Here is a 21115-nt window from a genome sequence, read left to right on the forward strand (position 1 = left end):
CATGCACACACACATTCAAGAATATCTGTGGAATCCAAACACAGCCTCTGGCCATCAGTCATAGAAATGAACCTCAGAGATGCCAGGGCAAGGTTCCTGTTATGGATTGAATTGCATCCCTCTTGCCCACATATTTTGAAATTCTAACTCCCAGTAACTTAGAATGTAACCTTATTTGGACATAGGGTCTTTAGGGAAGTAACCAAGTTAAAATGAGGCCACTGGAAGTGGGAGACCCTAATCTTAAATGGCTAGTCCTTAGGAAAAAGGGAAAATGTGGGCGCACACATAGAGGGAAGGTGACATGAAGAGTCACGGAAGGAGATGGCTGTCTTCACATCAAGGAGAGAGGCCTGGGACAGATCCTTCCTTCACAGAACTAACCAACCTTCCTGATACTTTAATCTCAGACTTCTAGCCTGCAGAACTGTGAGACAATACGTTTCTGTTGTTTTATGGATGAACTTGAAGGATATTATGCTAAAACAAATAAGTCAGGCATACAAATACAAATATTGCATGATCTCACTTATATGTAGAATCTAAAAAAGTCAAACTCTTAGAAGTAGAAAATAGAACTGTGGTTACCAGAGGCTGTGGGATGGAAGGCGATGGGGAGATGTTGTTCAAAGAATACAAAGATTCAGTTAGGAGGAATAAATTTTAAAAATCTATTACACATCATGGCGCCCATAATATTCCTCAAGGATCTAGAACCAGAAATACCATTTGACCCAGCAATCCAGTTACTGGGGATATACACAAAGGATTAGAAATCATTCTACTTTAAAGACACATGCACACATATGTTTATTGTAGCACTGTTCACAATAGCAAAGACTTGGAACCAACCCAAATGACCATCAGTGATAGATTGGATAAAGGAAATGTGGCACATATACAACATGGAATACTATGCAGCCATTAAAAAGGATGAGTTCCATTCTAAGCAAACTATCACAAGGATAGAAAACCAAACACCGCATGTTCTCACTCATAGGTGGGAGTTGAACAATGAGGACACATGGACACAGGGAGGGGAACATCACACACCCGGGCTGGTTGGGGGTTGGGGGCCTGGGGGAGGGAGAGCATTAGGAGAAATACCTAATGTAAATGATTAGTTGATGGGTGCAGCAAACCAACATGGCACATATATACCTATGTAACAAAATTGCATGTTGTGCACATGTACCCTAGAACTTAAAGTGTAATTTTTTTTTTTTTAAAAAAGGATGAGTTCATGTCCTTTACAGGGACATGGATGAAACTGGAAGCCATCATTCTCAGCAAACTAACACAAGAACAGAAAACCAAATACCGCATGTTCTCACTCATATGTGGGAGTTGAGCAATGAGAATACATGGACACAGGGAGAGGAACATCACACACCAGGGCCTCTCATGGATGGGGAGCAAGGGGATAGCATTAGGAGAAATACCTAATGTAGATGACGGGTTGATGGGTTCAGTAAACCACCATGGCACGTGTATACCTATGTAACAAACCTGCATGTTCTGCACACGTATCCCAGAACTTAAAGTATAATTTTTAAAAAGTTAAAAAAAAACTAATGTACTATCAATTTCAAAATTGCTAAAAAAGTAGATTTTACATGTTTCTACCACACACAAAAAATGATAAGTATGTGGGGTGATGGATGTTAGTCAGGTGTAATGATACACAATGTAAACAATATCAAAACATCACATTGTGCCCCATAAATATATACAATTATTACCTGCCACTTAAAAATAAAGGAATAGATTATTTCTGTTGTTGAAGCCACTCAGTTTGTTATGCCAGCACTAGGAAATAAATAGCTTTCTAAGTAGGAAGTCTTACTCCCAGTGGCTAGATCCTCAGCACCCCTCTCCCATCCTTCCGGATTGCCCAGGAGTGCCTTCAGGAGACTCCTTAAGATGAACTTCAGGGATGCAGATGCCTTGCCTTCTGCACTGCAGCCTCTGAATTGCTTGCTACTTTCTTGCTTGTGCACAGCAAGGGGACATAATTACCCATTGGCAAGTGCTTCTGGCCTCTGGACTTCAGGGACCTAGACGTTCAGAGCCTGCTGGAATAAAAGAACTTCCTAAGCTTCAGAACATTACCTAACACCGGCATCCAGGGAAACAACACAAAGGCTTCTCTATGATGATTACAGCCACCCAAAAAAGCCATCTTCATATATGTGTAGTTTCAATAGGTTCCATCGGTCTTCTGGTGACAGTGCATTCACCCAAACACACTAGCACAATTGTTGTACCATCCATCTCCATAGAAGAGTGGGACATAGCCGCTGATGGATTCTTTGTGAGGCCAATCCAAGACCCCCATATGCTATTACTATATGATCTGAATGCCAAGGAAGCAGTCAGTTGCACCTCACCCCAGAGCCAGCTGCTTCCTTACTAATGTACTCTTCACTATAATTTCAGGGAAGGACCTAAAAAACATACTTCTTGGCTTGGCAGTGATCTTAGAGGCACCGATATCCTAGATGTCCCAGAGACATTGGTCATAGGTCATGTCCTTCCTGTCCTCCCTGACAATGTTTGGTGAAAAAGGCGTGACTAAGATGTGTGACCTTGAGACTGTCAACCTCATCATCCAAAAAATGAGGGGAAAATGTACTAGAAAATCTCTAGATCCTTTCTCTGATCGTTATATTACTGACACTTTGAGGGGTTCCTCTTTCTTGTATGCTCCAGTATTGCAGGCTTGGAGTGATTCCCAAAATGATACTTTATCAGCGCTATCTGGCTTCATCAACAATTTTCTCCAAGGTGAATGCCCGGATAGCCTCCTCTAAGTCTCTTTTACAAGTAAAGAGAATGAACACTCCACACTCCATGTGAAACCCTAGCACATCAGTATTTTAAGTGGATTCCTTTCACCACCAGAAAGCTCTGTTACATAATGTAACTATTAGGCTGGACTGAACTTCATATGATGATAAATGATAGGTCACAGAAAGTTCATGCCCAATAACAGGAGTAGCATGTCAGTATTACCCAGAGCACACACATATGAAAGATGGAGGAGCCATCAATAATCATGTTTGGTCCTTGTAATTATTATTAGCTTAGTAATAGTTATTGCCATCCTCACTCTTTCTGCTGAAAGAGAGGCTTTCTGCTAAAGAGCAGCTAATAACAATGAAGGGTCAAATGTGCACACCAAATACTCCTCCTCGCCCAGACACATAATACAGCTTCTAAGGAGCTAATAAATGCTTTGGGGTGTGTGTGTGTGCACATGTATGCATGTGTGTGAGTGTTTCTGTTTGTGGGTACACGCTTAACCCAAGAAAATTAAACTTGCTAGGTGGCATGGGAGTTCCCAATGAATACATTTTCTTTTCTTTCTACTAAATCATAGACCTACCATAAGCTTTCTTTGAAACGCTGCAATGTAGCAGGGACTAGAAAAAGAATTCCCCTTCTGGCTGCACTTTGAATCTTCTTAAAACCTAATTCAAAGTATTGTCATTCTTTTGTAGACACAAGTCTATAAACTCATTCTCCAGATAGAAGTTTTGAAACAAAACATGGGGACTTCTGAGACATAAAGGGCTCCTTAGTAATTAAGATAAAATAAGGATTCCCACATCGGCTCTCTATTACAGATCTGTGAAATAGCTCAATACTTCACTTCACTGGGCTATAAAGCCCATTCGGGCCATCAAGTTGAAAACTGCTGTATTATTATTCTTTGATGTCTACAGCTTAGTAGCACAAAGCTGGTCTCTGAGCACTTACTCTCTATAAAGAAACTCCAAATGTTTGGCCTTTGGGCTGTAAATATTGTGTCACCATTGATTTTTAACATATAAAGTGTATTTTCCTGAATGTCAAGTATTTTCAAAGTGCATGCCCTCCCAAGAGCACAAAGTAGAAGGAATTAAAGATGGTTTAAAAGCTAGAGCTACAAGCAAGCAGGGAAGAAAGGCAAGGCAAGAAGAAATGAAAGGGAGGAATAAGGGTACACAATATTCCAAGTATTGTGTTCTCTTTCATGGTTTAGTTTAAAATGTTACATGAAAATTTATCTCATTGTCACTGAAGACATTCTAGCACCAACAATAAGCGGTTCTATTTTTCTTATCTTACAATACCGACTGTGTTCTAAAACACTACATACGGCACTACAGTGAAATCTCTTTATACGGGTGTTATCTCATTCATTTCTCTATCTCTTTATTACTTCTTATAGTAAACAAATCCAGAAAATATTTGTTGAATGAATAAATTCTACCAAAATTTCTACTTCCCAAACAAATTCTATTTCCAAGCAACTGCTGTCAAATGCCCTGTGAGAACTTTTGTTCAAATTAGAAAATAAAGCTACTAGAAAATAATTCTGAGATGTTTATGCATACAAAGTTTGTCCAATTTCACCTTGATTTCTTGGCACAGAGTCAGATTCAAAGCCAATCAAGTGACATTTTCTTGTTTTTTTGTAAGTTAGAAGAAATGTCCTGAGCTGTATCCCAGACCCTCGAGGGATCACCTTGCTCTTTCTTCATCAGCCTCCTGTGTCAAGTCACAATCGGACCATCAAGGAGTTTTAACCTCCTAGATGCAAGCTGAGACGTCTCTGGGGATTCCGATGAGCTGGGGGAGCTATTCTCTTTCCCTCAGTCAATCAGTCCTCACCACACAGATGCAACTGAAGTCAGGAAAAACCTCTTTATACAAAGCATTCCTGACCTGCATTTGCCTGTGTGTAAAGCTTAAAAAGTAAAGATTTTGTCACCTATATATTTTTATAAAGAAGTATAAACAGCACCAGACCAACCTGCAAATCCCTCATTGCTTTATAAAACTTTATAAATTAATATATAATGAAAATAATTACTCAATTTAAAAAGAGTTTAAAATGTAGACTTCTAGCTTGAGAATCCCAAAAAATAAAATTGCAAAACTACAGCATTGCTGGAACAGACTGGAAGGAAGTCTAAAGGAATATAGTTAATAAGCAAACATGTCAACTCAATTCTATAAATGGTGAAGAGTAAATGCTAAAACCATTCCCACCAACTTCATTCAAATTATTAATCTCTTTTTGTATAAAGTTCTGCTTGCTTGCTGGAGAGTTCTAGGGTGACCATTTGTAATTTTTCCAATCCTTTTATCCCCCCTCTGATGTTCATTCTCTGTCTCCTGTGATTATTCCTGACCATCAATAATTAACTGGGCAAATGCACTGGTATGTATACTTCAGCAGTTTGTCTAGCAATAAATATTCACATTCCTTAATCGTTCTGTGTCTATGCTTAATACCACATGCATGCATGGTCTTTAAAGATGTTTTTCAGACTGCTAATAAGAAACAGGTTGACTACTTTTAATTCCATATAAAATGCAAAGGAATGTATTCTAATTCAGCTCAATGTAAACCAACCAGTATTAATTCAGCTCCCCTCATATTCTCAACTAAATGCCAAGGGGTCACCAAGGAAAAGCAAAGGAAATTAGCCCTTGCCAAAAAACCGGGACACCTCAGGCCCATCTTATCATGAAGTAACTGCACAACCTTTGGCCCCTCATTTCTCTGGCCTTTAGCTTCTTTAAATAAAAATAGCTAGCCTGGCTGGACTTTAAGGTCTCTTTAGTATTTCAGATAATTCCTGTGTCTTCTGAGCCTTTAAAGATGGTGTGTGTTTTTAAATCATACTCGTAAGGAAGTGTGTAAGTGAATGAGGTGTGGACCAGAGGAAATGAAGGATGAAACTGGGGGATTATATGATAAGCAATGTGTATTTGTTCATTGTCTGACAGTAAGAGAGAAATCTGAAGTGAAACAATGAACAAATGTATATTATTCATGGTTATGGGACTACGAATATATTTGTAAGAAAGGAGAGATGTTTACTTTTATAGCTATTTTATTCAGAAAAATGACCATTTGCATATACACCAAATAGTCTGAAATGCTAATAGGTTTAATCCAAAATTATGTTAAAATAGTAATGCACACACCATTCTTTTAGAAATATATGGACATTTTAGGTTCTTATTCTTAGTTGCAGTAATAAAGCTTTTTCTCTCTAAAGGGGCATGAAACAAAGTTAAAAACCAAAATTCTATTTAGTGTATATGTTAAAAAAGATAGATAACATTGTAGATATGACATGGCAATGTTAACTATGAAAATAATTACAGGCGTAGGTTAGCAATTAAGTCATTATGAAGTGACATCATATTGACATAATTTTATTTCATCATTATTCTTTTAATGCAGTAATCACTAAAAATGTGCCCATACTCCAGGCTGGGCATCTTCAAATTCAACTCTTTTTCAGGAATTTGGAGCTCTTCAGATCAACAGTTTCCACAAACAGTATATTGCCTTTTTCTCTTCACTTTCTTGGTGGCGTTTGATTATATATTCAATATGAAGTTTAGGAGGAAGATACCTCCCTCGCTTGATTACATTGGATGGACTGGTTTAAACACACATGGTTTGCCCACAACCAACCTAATTTCATGGTTAATATTAAAAGCTAATATTCATTTATTTATTCCTTGATCCCCAACTTCGTGTCAGGCTTTGTTCCAGTAGTTATGGCTCCATCACTAACTGGAACAGAAAAAAAATTATTTGCCTTCTAGCAACTGACAGTCCAGTCTTAGGAAGGCAGATAATAAACATAATAAACATAAAAATTGACAAGTGCTATTTTAAAAGTGGCAGTACATATGATGGACTATTTTTTCCTTATACAGAGGTGCAGTCTTATGAATAATGCATCTTGCCTCCACAAAGCATTCAGATACTGATATAATTAGACTCATTTCTGAGGTCCTCCTATAGTTCATGCATCAAACACAGGCCCTTCAGGCAGCTGTGTTTGGGTCTATAAGCATGGGATGTTAAAGAAATGAGTACAGTCATGCTAACACTGCCCTCACTGCCTTACAGATGTAGGATGACAGTGATTGCCCAAGGCATTCTAATTACGCAGTATTTAGTAGGCCGGATCTAGCACACACCTGCCAGAAACTTGAGAGGGAAGATGCTGCACCAGGATTTTTATCTTACACAGGAACCCAGCTGGAAGCCAAGTTCTAAAGAGGCTGGTGGCTGCATAAAAACCACATGCCTTCAGAATTTGGTTGGAGGTCCCTGGAATTCTCTTAAAGACGGGTCTCCTCAGTCAGGGTCTCATTCCACAACGATCAGCCACAGGCCTTGAAGATGTGCATGTGCTTCTGCCACAGCTTGGAGTTAGAAACATGATTTATAAACTCCAATGACTACACATCTCACCTAGACATATATCTGAATAGTTTTCCAAATGAGGCATAAGGAACAGTTACAAAATAGATAATATGTGATTGACCGTTATATACCACCACCAAAATATGCAAATAAATGGTTTTGAAATTAAATAACGTGTATATGTTTAAATGGCTCCCCAATTTAAAACTGAACACATTAAATGATATTAAAGTAAAAATGCACATTTCATAATGACTTGGAGAAATTCACTATTTACATTTAAAATTTATAATATTTTTCTAAGACAAAAATTTTTAAATCAGCCTGTCTGCTACTGTTGCTTCTACTTTGGCAGATCAAGTTCTCTATCTACTACACTTTAGGTTTTAGTATGGAACTATTTTAAACTCTATGTCATATAAAAAATCCCAGAAAACAAAAAGAAATCCATAAAACGAATCTTCTTCCAGACTGTCAGAAGCAAACTTAGAAAAAAAGTCATCCATTTGCTTATTGAATACACCTGCTTGTTAATTTGATAATAGTACATACAATTAACCACTACCTCCTATGCCATTTTGTAGGTGAAAATCAGAAATCTCATTTTGCCCATGATCAAGTTAATTTAGCAGAGACATGGAAGCCAAAATTAATTTTTGTTCCTGCAACTTACAGAATGCAAATTCCCAAATGGCTGCCACTGGAATTTTTCTGTATTCATTGAATTTCTACCCTTATATACCTTGTTTGTCATATTATCTGTAAAATATTACTATGAAAATATTTCAAATTATAAACTTAGAGACCAGAGAGGATCTGAAATCTAATCGAGTCCCTGCCTCTACCTTACAATGCCTCTCCTCAAACACCCCAGACAGATGCATATCTATCCCGTTTTAAAGACAGTGGCTGGGCTGGGCACAGTTGCTCATGCCTGTAATCCCAAGCCTTTGAGACGCCGAGGCAGGAGTATCACTTCAGCCCAGGTGTTCAAGACCGGCCTGGCAAAATAGTGAGACCTCATCTCTAAGGAAATATTTAAAAATTAGGCAAGTGTAGTGGCATGAGCCTGTAGTCCCAGGTACTCTGGAGGCTGAGGCTGGAGGATTACTTGAGCCTGGGAGGTTGAGGCTGCAGTGAGCCATGATTGTGCCACTGAACTCAAGCTTGGGTGACAGAGGGAGACCCTGTCCCAAAAACAAACAAATAAAAAGATATCAAATGAAAGAGATTCTAAAACTTCCCTCTCTGGAAAACTCAATTCAGCATTTTTTTTTTTTTTTTTTTTTTTAGTGTCAGGATCTGGAAAGTACACATTATACTGAACTCAAATTCATGTTGCTGTAGTTCTCAGTTTCCTCTGTTCTTCCCATGGATAGAGAATGGTGGGTATAGTCACAGGATTATAATCTCCTATGTAAATCCCATCAGACCACAGCCAGGACCCTCTCTTCATTGACAGTGCAAATGTTTTAGCTCTATTTTCTAGTCCTAAAATCCTTGTATGCTATAAACCACTCTAAATTCATAGTAGTCATATTTTTATTCTTTAAAGCTTGTTTCACCTAGAAATCCAGAATTCCTACCTCGAATTCCCTACATATTAATAATAGACTGAGTGTGCAATTTAGTTCAGAAGCAGAAACCTCCCAGTGGAAATGGATTCCCTGTGATCAATTTCTGGATTTTTCTGCACTGGAGCCATAGAACCATCTCTGGCACCATGGACAGTGCCCTAGACTAAGTGTCCTCATTAAAGACCTTTTAGTCAGAGAATGTACCAGGTTTCAGATTTTAGTGTGAGAATTTCCAAGGAAGCTTGTTAAGACTGCAGATTCACTTTGTTGTGATATTCCCCCCGTCCCCAAATTCTGACTTGGAATATCAGAGCCAGAACTCAGAATCTGAATTTTTAAAAAGCCTCTTCATAGCATGACCTGCTCCATCCATAGTGATTCTGAGGCACATTCTCTGTGAATTACATTTGAAAGAGGGTTTCCTCTATCTGCCTTTATCCTTTTATTTTGAATTTCTTTGGGGGGAGGAAAGTCATGAATCCATATTGAACTGACCACAAGCAACATGTGACCTGAATTCAGAGAGTACAGAGAAGAAACGCTCCATGGATAAACAGGGGGGGGGAACGGAAAAGCTTGCTGAAACCTTCTCAGCACAGCCTTTCACTTCATTTGCATTTACTTGTGCATTCACTCATTCCTTCACCCTTATATTCAGGTTCAACCAACAGTGTTTTGGGTTTCAGAGTCTCAGAGTGGAGATGAGTTCTAACTCATCCTGTGTAAGAGCTCTTGATAATAAATGGGTAAAGCAAATAAATATTTATTCCTAAATTAATATAATTTATAAATTATATTAAATATAATGTAATAATTTATAATAAATCATATTAAATATAATTTATAATAATTTATAAAACATTATATTTAAATTATATTTAGGAATAGAATATATTTAACATAAATAAATTTGTTTTGTCCATATTTATTCCTAAATATTTCTATAGAGGAATTCAAATAAGTTATAAATCATTGTGGGCTGGGCAGTGTAAAAAAGCTTTTAAAAATTGTTTAATCATTCCATAAATATGTATTGAACACCTACCATGTGAATAAATTAATGAAAAATTGCTGTTGGATACTTCATTTCAGAAGGCAATGGTTAAAAGATAAAATACATACTAAGCCATTCTAGTCACTCACTTATGAAACATTTACTGAGCATTTACTACATGCCAAATAATCAACTAAATGGTAACAATGTAAAGATGAATTCCCTCAACCACAAACCACTGGGCCTTTGCACAGGATGTTTCATTTCCCTGTATATTTTTTTCCTTCCTTTTCCTTGTTAACTTCCCCAGAAGCCTTCTGTGATCAGTCTATTAATAATTTTCTCTAGCAAACTCTCTCTCCGTTCTTTAGCACCATATGACTTTCCATTACAGAACTTAAGCACAGCTAATATTATCTTTGCCTGTATGATCATCTGATTTCTGTCTGCTTTCCTCACCAGACCATAATCACCATTAGTGTTTAGTGTGGGAACCATGACCATTATTTTATAAATCTTCAGCTTCCGGCTCATTGCAGGATGTGAAGTACATGCTCAATAAATCTGCAAAGGTAGAGTTAATGAATGAAAATAGTCTGAAGGTTTATTTCCAAAGATATAGACCAATAACATATTCACTTTCTCCTGAGTTACCCAATGAAATTTACACATATTGCCAGAGGTACCCTCACAATTTATATAGAAAACAATAGTCCACTTCCCTTCCAAAAGAGATGTTCAAAATTTAGTTTATCTTTATCTTATATTTTGCCTAATTTCAGAGATTTATCCCTTATATAAGCAAGTCACTGAACCACACCTTCCAACATGAATAGTGTGTATCTGATGAGTCTTAACTCAAGGTGAAAGAGTACTAGAAAGTGCCCAGAAAGCCCGGTCTACCCCAAGATCTCACTTAAGTGAACGACATCCAGTTTACCATGCTGCACAAATTATAGAATATGGATACTGGATTTGCAATTGGAAAAGGTCAGTCTTCAGAAGAGCCCCAGAATCCATGGAGAAAGAAAGCCTACTCTTTTAGTAGCTAGGATCGCTACCTGGGGAGCAAGAGTTCATGCAAATAAGCTCTCAACCAGGCATGCTCCTGTTCTGATGTGTGTATCAGCCATGTGAAGCCTTTTCAATCTTTTGGGCTAAAGCAATTTTTCTAGCCTGGTGCACAACTATGAGTCTCACCTTTTACCTGCATCAACATGATCTATGTAAAACTTTGACTGAAAAGGAAGAACTAGACTGGTTGAAGACTTTTCCTTTTAGATTTTGAGGATCATATTTAACATAAACTGATATCCCAATGCTCTCTATTAAGTCAAGTGTATGGTATAAAGGACATATTCTTATTATGTGTTGAATTTGGAGGCCCAACAAGTAAAAATAATACATAATTACCTGACATTATGTCGCATTTATCTTTGCTTTTTAAAAAACTTAAATACTTTATAGAGATTGCCTATTATTTACCTGCACATCTATTATTACCTGTCCAGAGGTTTTGGCATTCTTTAGTAGACAGCAGGCTTGCTAAGTCAGGCAGCTTTCAAAGACATGGAGACTTAGAAGGGTGAGGTGTGGATAATAAGGAATTAATGGGTATGATGTACATTTGGGTGATGAATTCCCTAAGAGCCCTGACTTGACCACTACACAATTTATGCATGTAACAAAATTGCACATGTACCCCATAAATATGTACCTAAAAAAGACATACCAAGAATCATACAATGAATTAAAATGTTATGTAAAATGCAGTACATAATTGTCTTCAATGATAAATGCCTCCTTATATGGTGATAGAGAAGTTAGGATTTCAGAAATTCAACTACAACTGGCTTTTAAAAGCTAGAAATATATTATCTCACATAACAGAGCCAACCCTCAAGACCTTCCACAGTCAGGGCTGCAGCTCCATCTTTTGGCATTTCTCTTGGTTCTATGGCTTCAGTATATGTCAGCTTTGTTTTCAAGCTGGCTTTCTTTTTGGTTGCAGGAGGGCTGCCAGCAGCAGCTGGGACCCAACCTTCCTCATTCATGTCCAGCTGAAAGGGAAAGTCTGTCTTTCCCCAGAGTGGAATGAAAGCCTTTCTTTTCATCTGATTGGTCCAACTTGGTCATATGCCCACCACAGCTGGACCAATGGCATTTGGAGTCCCTTCAAGCTACAGATAGACTCAGCTTCCCCTGAGTTCCATGGGCTGTCAGGGGAGAAACAGATGCCTGAACAGACATGGAATTCTGGTTGGAGGGAGGAAGAGAGGAGCAGCCACTGGGCAGACAATCAGCAGTATTTGTTGAAGATGGCTAAAGGTAGTCTAGCTCTAAGTCTTGAAGCAAAAAACTGCCCAGAGAAGAATTTTTAAAAACACAAATTTGGTTGTGTCTATAATACTCACCAATTACATAGTTTGGAATATTTAATCACTAAAACCAATCATTTATTCATTATTTCTGTTAGTTGTATAATTGTTTACTTCCATTTTCAATAGTCCTTTCTCTTCATTAGATTTTGAACCTCTTTTTGTGTTTTCCGCTTCATCACAGAGCCCCCATGGCATCTACTCCATGACTTTACATCCAGCAGGGACCGAACCATTTGACTGACTGCTAAATTCCAGCCAATTGGCTGCCTTACTGCTTGGCCTTTTGGTTAAGAGCAAGCACAGCATCAGCTTAGTCAGTGTGATGTCTTCCATCCAGAGAGTCTTCCCTGTCCTGGCTGGAGGACAAACCCTACAGGCTAATTACTAAGCATGTGGTTTTTAATTAATAATGCCCATGATTAACGTGGAGCAACTTTTATATAATACAGAATATGATGTAGACTGAAAAATATAACCATCTGAAAACACGCTTGATTTTAGGGACTAGAGGAAGCAAACATACCTTCAATAGTTAAAACAGAAACACACACACAAACACACACACATGAGTTATGAAATTAAGATTTTCCTGGTGTAGTGAATAAACTTTAAAAGATTCCAGCATGATCTGAGACAGTTTTTATTCTGAAGTGTTGTGGAGGGCAATGAAGCCTGCTGGTAAATAAGATTAATAAAAATAATAGGTTAATAAATCCTACTCCCCTCTGACAAGATCCTTTTATAATAACTGTAGTTTTTAGAATACTGAGTAAGTGCTGTGGAACCTTGTAATTAAAGCTTATTTCTGATGGATGAGGTTATAGGAGAGTGACAGTGGCTCAATTGTTTGCTATTGACTTAATGTGCGTGGATGGGTTCAGAGAACAAAGCCCATGTATGTTTTTGCTGATTCAAATGAAATTTCCAGTAAAATTAAGAATTTGCATGTGCTCCAGAGAATGAAGTAGTTTAAATTCTCCACCTGGTTTATCTATTTTGTTTATTAGTCTTAAGAAGATGATTAAGTTGTCTGATTCAATCTTGCAATTCAGTTCTTAAAAAATAAAAATGAATAAGGTATAAATTGTAATGCCATCTGCATTCTATCTTTTGAAACACAGTAATGCAAGGAAAATTGTTATAAAACACCAAATATTGCCAAATAAAATGTATTCAAGAATTCTCAAAGTATCCCTAGGTGATGTTGTCAAGTATATAGGTTATTATTGTTCTTATTCTCTGTTCCAACCATTTTTAGATGATAGCATTTGGTAGCTGTGCCCCCAGGTGAACTTTTAAAAGTTCATTTTTTTTAATCGAACCATAGTTTATTTAGTTACCGTAAAGACATCTGAATTTCCTCGAGTTAAATAACAATGCCCCCACATGGTCTATATTAACCCTCCAATAGGAACAGAGTTGGTAGAGATAATTGAAATCCAAAAATAAGCCCTAACTTAGTGGATATTAAAAATTCCCCAAAGTTGAATCTTTTATCAGATTTGAAAAATATTAATAGCATTAATAACACTAATAGTAATTCCAATAACACTTACTTGCTTTGCATAAATCACTTTATTTATTCCTCATATCAACCACAGTATTGTTATCTCCACTTTATACATTAGCAAACAGGCTCAGAGGCTATGCTAAGCACTCATAATTTTTCCTCATCTGTTGTATTAAACATGATCTAGTACTCTTAACTAACAAATAACACAATCAAAGGGCAGTTGTGTGATGGAAAATAACTTCTGAAGAATTAGAGACAAGTGCAATACTTCACAGTTCAATAATAGAGAAACTGAGACCAGGATGAGGAAAGCAATTTGACAGCGTATGGGTTTTATCTCGTATTACTAAATGCAGGCAGAAGAACCTGAGATTCAGTGAGACTCTGCAGCAGCTTTCTTGGCAAGAAGCATCTTTCTCTAGTCTGGCAGATCAGAGTTGCTACTTTACTTAAGGAAAACAGTATTTCTTCCTGGTACTTAATGAAGTCATCCAGCACATGGATCAAATATTGAAATGTAAAATTATAATGATGAAGAAGATCATGACAATGGTTAATACCATAAAAATACTAGAAAAATACTTATATAACCTTGAGGTATGGAATGATTTTTAAAATATGACCTTAAAAAGAGAACCATAAAGAAACAAAACAATAACTTTGATTATGTAATAATTAAAATGGAGAGGGAGAGTTAAGATAAAAGCACCATAAACAAAGTTAAAGAGAAACAGGTTAGTATAGAAAAATATTAAGCAACAGGTCTAGAGAGATGGTTAATATAGAAAGAGTTCATGCAAAACATGCAGGGAAAAAAACAGCCATCCCTTCAACATACACATTACACAAAGAGCTTGGAATGTAAACAGGCAAAAAAATCATTGTAAATGGCCAAGAAATAGAATTTTTAAATGCCCGTTTTTACTTATAATAACCAAACAAATGCAAAGTCCAATAAGAATATTTTGTTAATAATAATTGTATAATAAGGAAATAATAAAGTTTAAAGCTCATTTTACACAAGATTACGTCCTTTGGAGGAATATGGATGAAGCTGGAGGCCATTATCCTTAGCAAACTAACACAAGAACAGAAAACCAAATACCGCATGTTCTCCCTTATAAACAGGAGCTAAAGGATGAGAACACATGGGCACATAAAGGAAAACAACATACACTGGAGCCTATTGGAGGGTGGAGGTGGAAGGAGGGAGAGGATCAGGAAAAATAACTAATGGGTACTAGGCTAAATACCTGGTTGATGAGATAATCTGTACAACAAAACCCCATGACACAAGTCTACCTATGTAACAAACATGCACATGTACCCTTCTTTTCATAACTTGTCTGTGGGTTTCTGTCAACACCAATAAAATAGTTGTTTGATTGGTGTGTTCTAACAAAACATATCAATAACAAAAATAAAAGCTAAGTGAAACAAACAAAAAACTTTATTCCACCTTTTTCGCTTGGAGATAGAATAAACTGTTTTCATAAAGTACTTGAAGCATCAGTATGCATAATGCTGATTTAGAATACACCACAACAATTTGAAAATACAACACATATTAATATAAACAGAGTGCCCACATCTAAAATTATCCCTATAAGATCTTTCCGAAATGATATCTGTTCAGCTATTTCAACCTCACAAATTTCACTGGTCTGCTTTATAAATATCCTTTAACATATATCTCTTCTAAAATATGCAGTAACATTGAAACCATAAAAGTGGACATTAGATGGAACCTTCAAGTTATTCCATTGTCTTTCAGGGTACCTCCAAATTTATGGTCTGTATTGAGTGTAGTGTTCACTCATGGATTTGATTATACATTGCCTTCTTTTATTATATATGAAGTTTTACATATATAGCTCATCTTTGTTTAAAGAGTGAGCCTACCACAAAACCAAATATAAGCACTTCATGTTCCCTTTAATTCATGAAGATCACACAGGAGAAAAGTATAGGGGCTTTGAAAAAGGGCTCAATTCAAATACTGGCTTTGCCATTCACAAGCTTTTTGGTCTTTGGTAAGGTATCTAAAACTTAGTTTCTTTGTGTGCCATCAAAATTATAGTATCTTTTTATATGGGTTTAAAAAGCATTCAAAGTGGCACATGCTAGGTACTCACTATACAGTAGCTATTATAAATGAAGCAGGTGGAAGTTGAGGATCATTATTAATATGACTAAAGTGGGTTAAACTGTATTCCCCAAAGGGATATGATAACATTCTAATTCCTGACACTTGTGAATGTAAATTTATTTGGATAAAGGATCTTTGTAGATATATTCACATTAAATGAGCTTATACTGGGTTAAATCCAGTATACTGGACTGTAAATCCAATGACTGGTGTCCTTATAAGAAGAGGAGACATACAGAGAAGGCCATGTGAAGACAAACAGATTAAAGTGATGCATCTACAAACTCAAGAACATCAAGGATTTATAGGAGCCACCAGAAGCTAGGAGAGGCAGGGAAGAATTCTTAATACAAACTACCATCAGAGAATACTATAAACACCTCTACGCAAATAAACTGGAAAATCTAGAAGAAATGGATAATTTCCTGGACACGTACACTCTTCCAAGACTAAACCAGGAAGAAGTTGAATCCCTGAATAGACCAATAGCAGGCTCTGAAATTGAGGCAATAATTAATAGCCTACCAACCAAAAAAAGTCCAGGACCAGATGGTTTCACAGCTGAATTCTACCAGAGGTACAAGGAGGAGCTGGTACCATTCCTTCTGAAACTATTCCAATCAATAGAAAAAGAGGGAATCCTCCCTAACTCATTTTATGAGGCCAACATCATGCTGATACCAAAGCCTGGCAGAGACACAACAAAAAAAGAGAATTTTAGACCAATATCCCTGGTGAACATCGATGCAAAAATCCTCAATAAAATACTGGCAAACCAGATTCAGCAGCACATCAAAAAGCTTATCCACCATGATCAAGTGGGCTTCATCCCTGGGATGCAAGGCTGGTTCAACATACGCAAATCAATAAACGTAATCCAGCATACAAACGGAACCAAAGACAAGAACCACATGATTATCTCAATAGATGCAGAAAAGGCTTTTGACAAAATTCAACAGCCCTTCATGCTAAAAACTCTCAATAAATTCGGTATTGATGGAATGTACCTCAAAATAATAAGAGCTATTTATGACAAACCCACAGCCAATATCATACTGAATGGGCAAAAACTGGAAAAATTCCCTTTGAAAACTGGCACAAGACAGGGATGCCCTCTCTCACCACTCCTATTCAACATAGTGTTGGAAGTTCTGGCTAGGGCAATCAGGCAAGAGAAAGAAATCAAGGGTATTCAGTTAGGAAAAGAAGAAGTCAAATTGTCCCTGTTTGCAGATGACATGATTGTATATTTAGAAAACCCCATTGTCTCAGCCCAAAATCTCCTTAAGCTGATAAGCAACTTCAGCAAAGTCTCAGGATACAAAATTAATGTGCAAAAATCACAAGCATTCTTATACACCAGTAACAGACAAACAGAGAGCCAAATCATGAATGAACTTCCATTCACAATTGCTTCAAAGAGAATAAAATACCTAGGAATCCAACTTCCAAGGGATGTAAAGGACCTCAAGGAGAACTACAAACCACTGCTCAGTGAAATAAAAGAGGACACAAACAAATGGAAGAACATACCATGCTCAAGAATTCTTTGAGACTTCTAAGGGAGCATGGTTCTGTTGACGCCTTCAGGATGTCTAGCCCTCAGAAGTGTGACAGAATAAATTTCTATTTTTTAAAGCCACTTGATTATGGCAGCATCAAGAAACTGACACAATAATTTAGTCAAAATTCTCACTCGGACTTTACAATGTCTTTTAAGACTATATAATAATGATGTCAGTTAACAGTTGTTAAGTAAATTAGAAATTCCCTTTGAAGAGTCTCTAGCACAACACAATGGTAGACAGGTGAACTGGGATGAGGCTAATTGTAATAATATGGGTTAAAAATAGAAACAGCAGCTTTGCTGGTGACATCAAAATAATTCAAGCAAATCTCAAAGATTTGGGTGTTGAATTATGCACCGAATTATTTTTTATACACCTTTCTATATGTAAGTGTACATCATTATCACATCTCATCCAAAAAGATGTTCAAGTTCTGACAAAGCTATATTCTAAGAACTGATCTTATCTTTACAGACTAATGGAAAGAATTACAATTAAGAAAAGTCAACCCCTAAAATATCAAATGGTGCTGACAGAACTAGCAAAAAGGGGAAAAAAGGAAATTGACATTACAGATTCCACTTTCATTGACCTCAATGTTTCTTTTAGTAAAGCAAAATTAGAATATTCTATTCCTTTACTTATGCAATTATGTCTATGCAGCTCCATCTTATTCTGAGATGTTTCTCCCCCTGCTAAAAGCCAAAATTTTTAAAGTTCAGATATTTTAGAATAATGTTGGCAATCAATTTCTTGTTTTTAAAAAAATCCTTTAAAGGTAACTCTCTCAAAGAAGATAATCTTTGAGTCCCAGACTAATTGTCTTGCTGAGTTAAAGCAGCAACAGTTTGGACTTTAGGAAAATGTTAATACCAGCACTAAAATGTATTCTGTTAATTGCTCTAATAATCAATAAGTAATTTTCATTCTAAACTAGGTTCTTTATGTGACTTAAATAAATGAATTGAAGATCATTTACATTTCAATAACAATTCCTAATAATGTCACATTATTAAATTCCACTCTGGTTTTCAATAACGTTGGTTAGTGACCAATAAAGGGAGTTATATACCTTGGTCAGGTCCTCAGGGGCACAGAGTGAACCAGTGGGTGAAGGGTTTTATTGTTGCACAATGAAAGAAAGTGAGCCATTCTTCTCTTTGAATTTTTGCCACAATTTAGTTATGGACTGGTTTTTTTGTTTCCTCCTCCCTGCTTCTTTTTTCCCTCCCTTCCTTTCTCTTTTCTCTCTTCTTTTTCTCTAGAATAGTTTCGATCCTAGTACTGGCAGAAGATTTTTAAAGGGAAGAAACTTCTGCATCCTAATTTTATGGCAAATGATTAATAGAAAAAGGCAAACAGTTTAAGAAAATCTCTGTACAGTGAATTCAAGATTCTTTATACTGAAAAAGTAAATAGGGAAAGTAGATATTTGGGGATTATCTATATATGTAGATTTATATATATATCATATATATAATACATATATCCTATTTGAACATTATTTCTAAGAGAAATATTTTGGACCTATATTTCTAGGTTGATTATTTACATTGACCAAATTAAATCACTTACTTCTTCATGTTGTGCTGTGTTGTTGCAACGAAGTAGAATCCACTGTGTATTAGTTAAAAGTGTTTCTATAGCTAAATGGTGTATAAAATAGTGAAAATCATCACTATTTTAAAATACATTCTTAACGATGCTTTTGTGATACCAACACACTTGCTGAAGATACTGAAATTTTTCTGTTAATTAAACAACCCCTAACCACTCGGTACATTTCAGATATGTACACTTTGTAATTACCTCCATTATTGAAATGGTTGGCTTGATTTATCCATATCACAGTAACATTGTAGCTTCTGTTATTTTTGTCTTTAGAAAAACATAGGTCCCAGCGAGGGAATATAAAACTATTACTGTAAATTAAATATTAAAGCTAACTTATTCTTGCATAAGAATCCTGTCAAATAATGGTGATAACTGTTGCTAAGATAGAAACTATTTTTTGGCTTTTTTTGGAAGCACAAATTAAAATCCAATTTTTAGTTCTTTTGGTAAATTGCATGTAGTTAGTGTGTGTGGTTTTACTGATGGTAGTAGCTTAAGGGGGAGCTATTATAGTCTTAGTTTAGCGATTAAGAAATACAACATTTGTTGAAGGACTAAGGCCTTTTAGTCTAGAATGGATTAGCACTTGATCCTTCCTCAAGCATTTTTATACAGGAGTGCATTATCCTTGGAGCCACCCTGGGCTCCATGCCTCATTAGCTTGGGTGTTAGATAAATCAAAGGCAACCTCGGAGACAAAGATAAGCAAACTGCAGGCCAGCAAGATGATGATGTATGGATCCAGGAGGCTAATAGGAAAGTATTGACAGGAAAATGGTGTGCTTATCCTGCAATCACTGCATATTGCAATGAGAGCTCCCAAAAGCAGATGGGATACACTTCAGGGAATGTACAACTACGAGACTGTTAGGCAGAAATGGATCCTTGTGTTTTAAATTCTAACAAGAACTTGGTTTCTTTTTAGCAGCACTTCAAATACATCAAAATGTGTAATGGCACAGACCACAGCAAACTCTAAAAAAGAATCTCATTTTAGAAAATGGAGCATCAGAATTATTTTCAATCCAGAATATTTTTTTCTCACCATTATAATCTTTACATAGCAAGAAATAAACAATCATGTATACCTTCCATGATTATAACCATCCTATCTGGCTTTAATACATGATAAAATTTGCTACCATTATATCTGTTTTATCAGTCTTTAATATATTAAGAAGTTTGCTTCTTGATACTTCTACAGGATTCAAAATGAACACCATAGGAGCAAATTTTAACATGGGAAAATGCGCACATATACAAACACACGCACATGTATTATTTGATGTGTTGTGAAGCTAAATAACATTTTTTGGTTTTCATCCATGATCAATATCTTTATTTATAATAAATTAGACTTTTCAGATTCTGTCCAGGATTTTAGGCTTATTCTTCTACTTTTTTTTTGGGGGGGTGGCATTTTTTTTTCTTTAGGAAATTATGCATTTTGTACGTTTCTTAAGCCAATTCAGCCATTTGTAAAATCTAAAATTTTAGCATAAAACTGATATTACTATGATGATCCTACCCACTCAGATCACATATTCAGAAAAACATTCATTAATACTCATTTGACCTAAGCTTATTAGGGTACTGCTGAGGGTTGAAGGTTAACTAACAGAATTGATTATTCAAATCATGATGTACTCCTTCAGTCACCTCTTTCCTGGCTCAAAATAGGACTCCCTGATTTACTCTAAATAATGGACAGTCAACTGTTCTGAAATGAGAGCAGCTATGAGTCCTCTGATTTACCTCCTTTATTTCTGGAATCATGCATGGAAACTGAATATATTCATCCAGATAATAACCCAGGAGTTAGGAAAGTTCTGCAGCCCCATAAAGGTCTGGGTATTTCTTCACAGAGGATACATTCTAACTCATGCCCCCGTGTTGTGAAGGAGACGAGTCTGCTTTGGACTCAGGTCACTATATTACAATGAAAAGTGAGGGTCCTCCTGCAGGCAGGAAATAAGCAAGAATCACGCAGATAGGCTTCAAGAAGAAATCACAGGAGAAATACGGTTGAGGCCGGGCGCGGTGGCTCAAGCCTGTAATCCCAGCACTTTGGGAGGCCGAGACGGGTGAATC

The 21115-nt window shown here is 36.5% G+C and overlaps 1 long non-coding RNA gene across 2 annotated transcripts in view; it reads left to right on the plus strand.

Moving 5' to 3' along the window:
* Positions 1–21115, plus strand: part of LOC139359212 (uncharacterized) — a 56216-nt gene that overhangs the window by 431 nt on the left and 34670 nt on the right. The gene's annotated exons all lie outside the window — the stretch shown is intronic.

The sequence above is a fragment of the Macaca nemestrina genome, chromosome 16 (assembly GCF_043159975.1).
Source record: "Macaca nemestrina isolate mMacNem1 chromosome 16, mMacNem.hap1, whole genome shotgun sequence".
NCBI classification, from domain to species: Eukaryota; Metazoa; Chordata; class Mammalia; order Primates; family Cercopithecidae; genus Macaca; species Macaca nemestrina.